Genomic DNA, 5889 nt, shown 5'->3' on the forward strand with positions numbered 1-5889 from the left:
CGTTGGTTAAGCGTCTGACTTCTGCTCATGTCATGATCTCACAGTTTATGAGTTCGAGCCCTGAATGGGGCTCTGCGCTGACAGTGTAGAGCCTGCCTGGGATTCTCTGTCTCCCTCTCTCTCTCTCTCTGTGCCCCTCCCCTGTTCATGTTCTCTCTCTATTTCAAAACAAATAAGTAATAAATAAATAAACATTAAAAAAAAAGAAAGGAGGAAAAGCAAAGTCACTTCTTCTCTGGGAAAAGACTGTTAGTCCATTCTGTGAGTTAAGATTACTGGGGACATTGAGACCCTCATATCGAAAGCTTTGTAAAGATTAAAACAGTAGCAATATCATGTTGCTGGCTTTTTCCCTTGCCATCCGTCCCATCCATGTTGTTCAGGCTAAAGCATTTTCGAACAGATGGCCTATGTCCTGATTATAGGAAAACATAATAGCAAATCAGTGGAAGACCAAATTGGTAGGGAAACAAATTTCAGAGGTATCACTGTGTGTTGGAAATTCCTTACCTTGAGAGAGAATTTACCTCTAAAGCCCACTGGCATTTTAGCAACACAGCAGCTGATTTTACCAACCAGTCCTTCAGGGAACTGCAGAAGGATAAACTCCTAGCTGCTTAAGTAAATACAGCTTTATCCACAATTAACACAAGACCATGTAGTTTTTGTCACGATAAATTGCCTTTTGTTTTTCTTTCCCCATTTAGGCTTCTACAAGTCCATAAAATGCCAATATTGGAAATAGTCGTATCAGTACATTTCACTTTCAACTGGGGTCACAGAAACCTGGAAGAACCACCCTGACTGTTTTGAATTAACTTCTCTACAGTATAGGGAGGGTGTTGACTCCAGCTCTGAAATACCTATCTCTATCTCCTTGACTCTACTCTTTCCTTTCCCACCCTCCTTATTTTTTCTCCTCCGCACTAGTACAATGCTCTCAAGTCGTTTTCCTCCTTCTAGTCTCTCCTCTTCTGTGAGCTGTGTTTTAAGTTCATAAATAATTATGTCATTTCTCTAGATCAAATTCTTTCATGGGTCTCCATTTTCTAAGGATTGAGATCCAAGCTTCTTAGAATGACTTGTAAGGATTTTCACGATCCGGTCACAACCTGCCTTTCCAGTCTCACCTACCAAGATTATAGTTTGTATCCCATGCTACGTGACACCCATCAGATACTTTCATGCCTCCAGGCCTTTGCACTTGTCATTCCTTCCAACTGAATGGCCTTCTTCCTCACTGCTACAATGGCAACTGGCTGGTATTCGAATCATCCTTTCTATCTCAGTTTGAACATATTTTCCCTGATGCTCTCCTCTCTATTCTCACCTTGTTTGAATTAATCACTGTCTTGTTGATCTCTTTATACAACTACTACAGAATGTATCAGAAAACATCGTATTTAGTTGTGCGTTTAGATTATAAATTCCTTGGAAGCAGGTTCCATGTATAACTCATGTGGGTTTATCCCAGCTTTTCTCCATTTAGTAGGAATTTAATAAATGTATGTGTGAGTGAATGAATAGACAAATAACCGTGACCCAGGGTCTCAGGTATCCCTCAGAGACTTAGGTAAATTTAGACAAAACTGATTGATATTTGGCTAACACTGTTCTTCAATCTGTGGAACCATCCTTTGCTTTGTGGACATTAAGCCTGTAAATGGTGCTCTTCAGTCATCACAACAACCTAAAACACAGCTACACATTGCTTCTTACCTCCTGCAAGTGGTACTTTCCTGGGTGGAAACGATTGCTGGTTTGGCCCTTTTCACTGTGTTTCATAAGAATCCAAACAGACTTGCGACCCTATGAGAAAAGAGCTATGGAATACAACATCATGCATTGCACAGGCTTCTCTCAGCTCACTGGCTGCACCTCTCCATTTTCCCCCCAAACTTCATGTTTTCAGCACTTGATCCCTCTTCTGACATCTGTTCTACAGGAAGTGGAATCCAGTCCCTTTCATGCTAATTCCTTTTCTTGGGGAGATCATTTTCAGGTGGCCCCACCTGAATGGTCTGCCTTCTCCTTCCTGATATTCTGTCGAGAACTTTAACATTGTATTATTAAAGCAAACAGTATATATTATGCTAATAAAGAAATCATAGTTCTAAATTTCCTGGAGGCATTCTCAAATATTACTTATAAGTTTGTGGGAAAACCAGTTCTATTTAGGGATCTATTGTGAACTGAATGTTTTTGCCCCCTGGCGTCCCCCCCATATTCATGTTAAAGTGCCTAGTGTGGCTGTATTTGGAGATGGTGCTTTTAGGAAGCTAAATAGGGTTAAGTGGGGTTATAGGTGTAGGCCCTGATCCAACGGGATTAGTGCCATTATAAGAAGAGACACCTGTGCTTTCTCCCTCTTTTCCCCTCTCTGGTGTACATACCAAGGAAAGGCCATGGGAGCATGCAGCTAGAAGGTGGTTTGAACAGGCCAACAGAAGAGGCCTCAGAATGAAACCTCCATTGTGTCTTTTCTGGTTATTGTGGCATGCGGCACCTTGAGCAGCAGTCTCCCATGACACCCTGTGTGAGGCAGTGTGAGAAGTCCTGCAGGGCAACCAGTCAAGCACGGGAAGTTTTTGGAGACTGGAGCTACAGATCAACTTGAAGAACTATGACACTCAGAAAGACCAATGCTTCTTGGGTACTGTCAGGCTTAAGGCCACTCCCCACGCCAAGTTCTCCATATGTATTTTGGGGGACCAGCATCACTGTGATGAGGCCAAGGCTGAGGATATTCCCCACATGGACACTGAGGCACTGAAGAAACTCAACAAGAATAAAAAATTAGTCAGGAAGCACGATGCCTTTTTGGTTTCAGAACCTCTGATCAAGCAGATGCCACGAATCTTGGGCCCAGGCTCCAATAAGGCTGATACAACTTCCCTTCCTTCCTGACCCGCAGTAAGTACACGGTGGCCAAAGTGGATGAAGTGAAGTCCACGATCAAATTCCAGATGAATTTGGTGCTGTGTCTGGCCACTGCCACTGTTGACTACGTGAAGGTGACAGATGATGAGCCTGTGTACAATATCCACTTAGCTGTGAATTTCCTGGTATTGGTGTCAATGCCCAAGAAGAATTGACAGAACATCTGGGCTTTATACATCAAGAGCACCATGGGCAAGCCCTAGCGCTTGTACTAAGGCACAGCCTAAGGGGCGCCTGGGTGGCTCAGTGGGTTAAGCAGCCGACTTACCTCAGGTCTTGATCTTGCAGTCCGTGAGTTCGAGCCCCACGTCAGGCTCTGTGCTGACAGCTCAGAACCTGGAGCCTGTTTCAGATTCTGTGTCTCCCTCTCTCTCTGACGCTCCCCTGTTCATGCTCTGTCTCTCTCTGTCTCAAAAATAAATAAATGTTTAAAAGAACCCAAAAAACAAAAAACTAAGGCACACAGCTTAATAAACCCTGTGCCACCATTACCCGTCTGCCTATGACTAGGGAGAGGGAGGTGCTTTGTGAGCTGACATTGCCTGCCACAGCGCTGTGCCGATGACTGCAGTTTCTGGCACCCAGGGATGCCTAGTCATTTCTCCATACTGAAAACCAGGAAGTGCATTCTACCTACCTTCAAAATCATGCAGTCTTATTTATTATTTAGATCTTGGATACTTCTAACAGGTGGGATAACATTAGGATAACATGTACTCTAACTAGGACTGAAGCTTTTCTGAAACCTGAGAGAGGCAGATCTGGGCTGGGACTCCCAGCCTGTAGTGCTCCTACAGCTTACTAGTGGAAAGAGGGGGTGGGGCCTTCACATGGAGGACATTGACTGAGCTCTTGGCAACATACTTAACCTATAGTCTGAAGTTGCTTCCCTTTACACCATAGGTTCTTTCCGTGGGCTTTTTGTTTGGTTTTATCCCTTTAAATTGTACATTTGGGCTCTTGGTCTGTAGGGATCACAAGGAAGGTTCCAAATATAGATCGGCTTCCTCGATTCTTCAGATGGAAGTGGTCCAAAGCCCTGATTGATCTAGTATTTGCTCGTCTGACCTCAAATTGAATACTCTATATTCACGATAGTAATTTACTACGTGAGATGTTTAGGAAAACACAAGCAGGAGACCGGTACAATATTGTAATTCATGAACCTGGGGAGCTTAGCAAATGGGTAGAATCAGGTTATGGAAACTTCTAGGTTCTTTGCCTTCCAGGTGGGCTCTTCCCTCTTCCTGACCTGAGACACTTCCTTGTTGGAGTTCTTGCCTCCAACACCCGGTATTGGAAAGTTGGGTTTTGGCGTGTTGGGAAATACCTACGATTTAACCTTTGACTTGAATCTGCTTCATTTCATTTTAATAAAGTAACAAGTTTATCCCTCCATTTTTTAATACAACTGAAAGGCTAATCCGAAACACAAATAAAAATGCTGCACCTTCTCGAAATAAGCTTGAACTATAAAGAATATGGGGTTTTCACTAAAAGACAGACAGAAGAAAGAAAGAAAGAAAGAAAGAAAGAAAGAAAGAGAGAGAGAGAAAGAAAGAAAGAAAGAAAGAAAGAAAGAAAGAAAGAAAGAAAGAAAGAAAGGGAGAGAGAAGGAAGGAGGGAGGAAGGAGGGAGGGAATGAAGGAAGGAAGGAAGGAAGGAAAAAAGGATGGGTCACAGTTCCCATTAGCAAAGCTGTGGGGATAGGGAGGACATCTTACCAGATACAAACTTAGCTCATTAAATTAGATTAGCTCATTACATTCTGGAAGAGACTAGCATTTGAACTGATAGACTGAGTAAAGAAGAGTAGTCTCACCAATGCCAGTGAACATCATCAAATCTCTTGAGGGCCTGAATAGAACAAAAAGGCAGAGAAAGGCCAAATTCACTCTCCACCTGAATCGAGATGTCCACCCTCTGCCCTCAGACATCAGTGCTCCTGGTTCTCAGGCCTTTGAAGTATACTACAGACTGAATTACACCACAGGCTCCCCTGGTTTTCCAGACAGCAGATTGTGGACTTGGCCTCCACAATTGTGTGAGCCATTTTCTATAACAAATCTCTCTCTCTCTCTGTGTCTCTCTGTCTCTCTGTCTGTTTGTCTCTCCATCTCTCTCTCTCCATCTCTCTCTTTTTCCATCTCTCTCTAATTTTTTGGTTCTGTTTCTTTAGAAAACCCTGACTAATACTTACCTTGATTACTTCCCAAAGGCCACATCTCCTAGTACCTTCCCGTTGGGAGTTAGGGTTTCAACATGTGAATTTGTGGGGGACATGAACATGCCGTCCACAAAACCACATTAGGCTTGCCCAGAAGAGCTGCTAGGAAGCAGAAAGAATTGGCAATGAGCCTATACTAGTGCACAGCTGAAGCTCTCTGATGAGCGAGCGGTCGCAGGTAGCATGGTCCCAGGTTGCTATCAGCCCCATGGAGGAGATGGAAATACGGTGGAGTTGAAGTATTGTCACAGAAATAAAGACCCCATGACTGGGTATTTTGTACAAGGTGCTATATAGCAGGTGAGGCACTCACCTCCTCTCCTGTTGGCTAACCTCCTGCAACGTTGGCCCGGTTCTTCCCGGCAACCTGGGGAAAGATGGCAAGCTCTCTACATCCAGCCACCTTTCTCTCTCTTCCTTGCGCCTTTCCCCTGGAAGGCCTATATATGATGTCTCTCACTGCCTGCTAGAATGTTTCATCTCAGAAGCGAAAGGCGTTGACATGGTCTGAACCTGAAAGTGGATTTAGATATGTTAGCAGCATTAGATCTTTAGCGCCTCCAACCCACTTTGATAATTCTGAGGCCATGCTTTGCTGGCAAATCACATCGCTTCCTGACCTCGGAATTCCTTTCAATCCACTGCATCGCCATGGAACCTTCCCAGGTGGACTCCATCCTGCTTAACACATGTCAGTCATTTCAGCCTTCTCGGCACTGATG

General features: G+C 43.9%; 1 pseudogene; it reads left to right on the top strand.

Moving 5' to 3' along the window:
• Positions 1-403: 403 nt before the first annotated feature.
• Positions 404-3155, top strand: LOC106982481 (60S ribosomal protein L10a-like; annotated as a pseudogene).
• The last annotated feature ends 2734 nt before the right edge of the window (positions 3156-5889 follow it).

Source organism: Acinonyx jubatus, chromosome B1, assembly GCF_027475565.1.
Source record: "Acinonyx jubatus isolate Ajub_Pintada_27869175 chromosome B1, VMU_Ajub_asm_v1.0, whole genome shotgun sequence".
NCBI lineage: Eukaryota > Metazoa > Chordata > Mammalia > Carnivora > Felidae > Acinonyx > Acinonyx jubatus.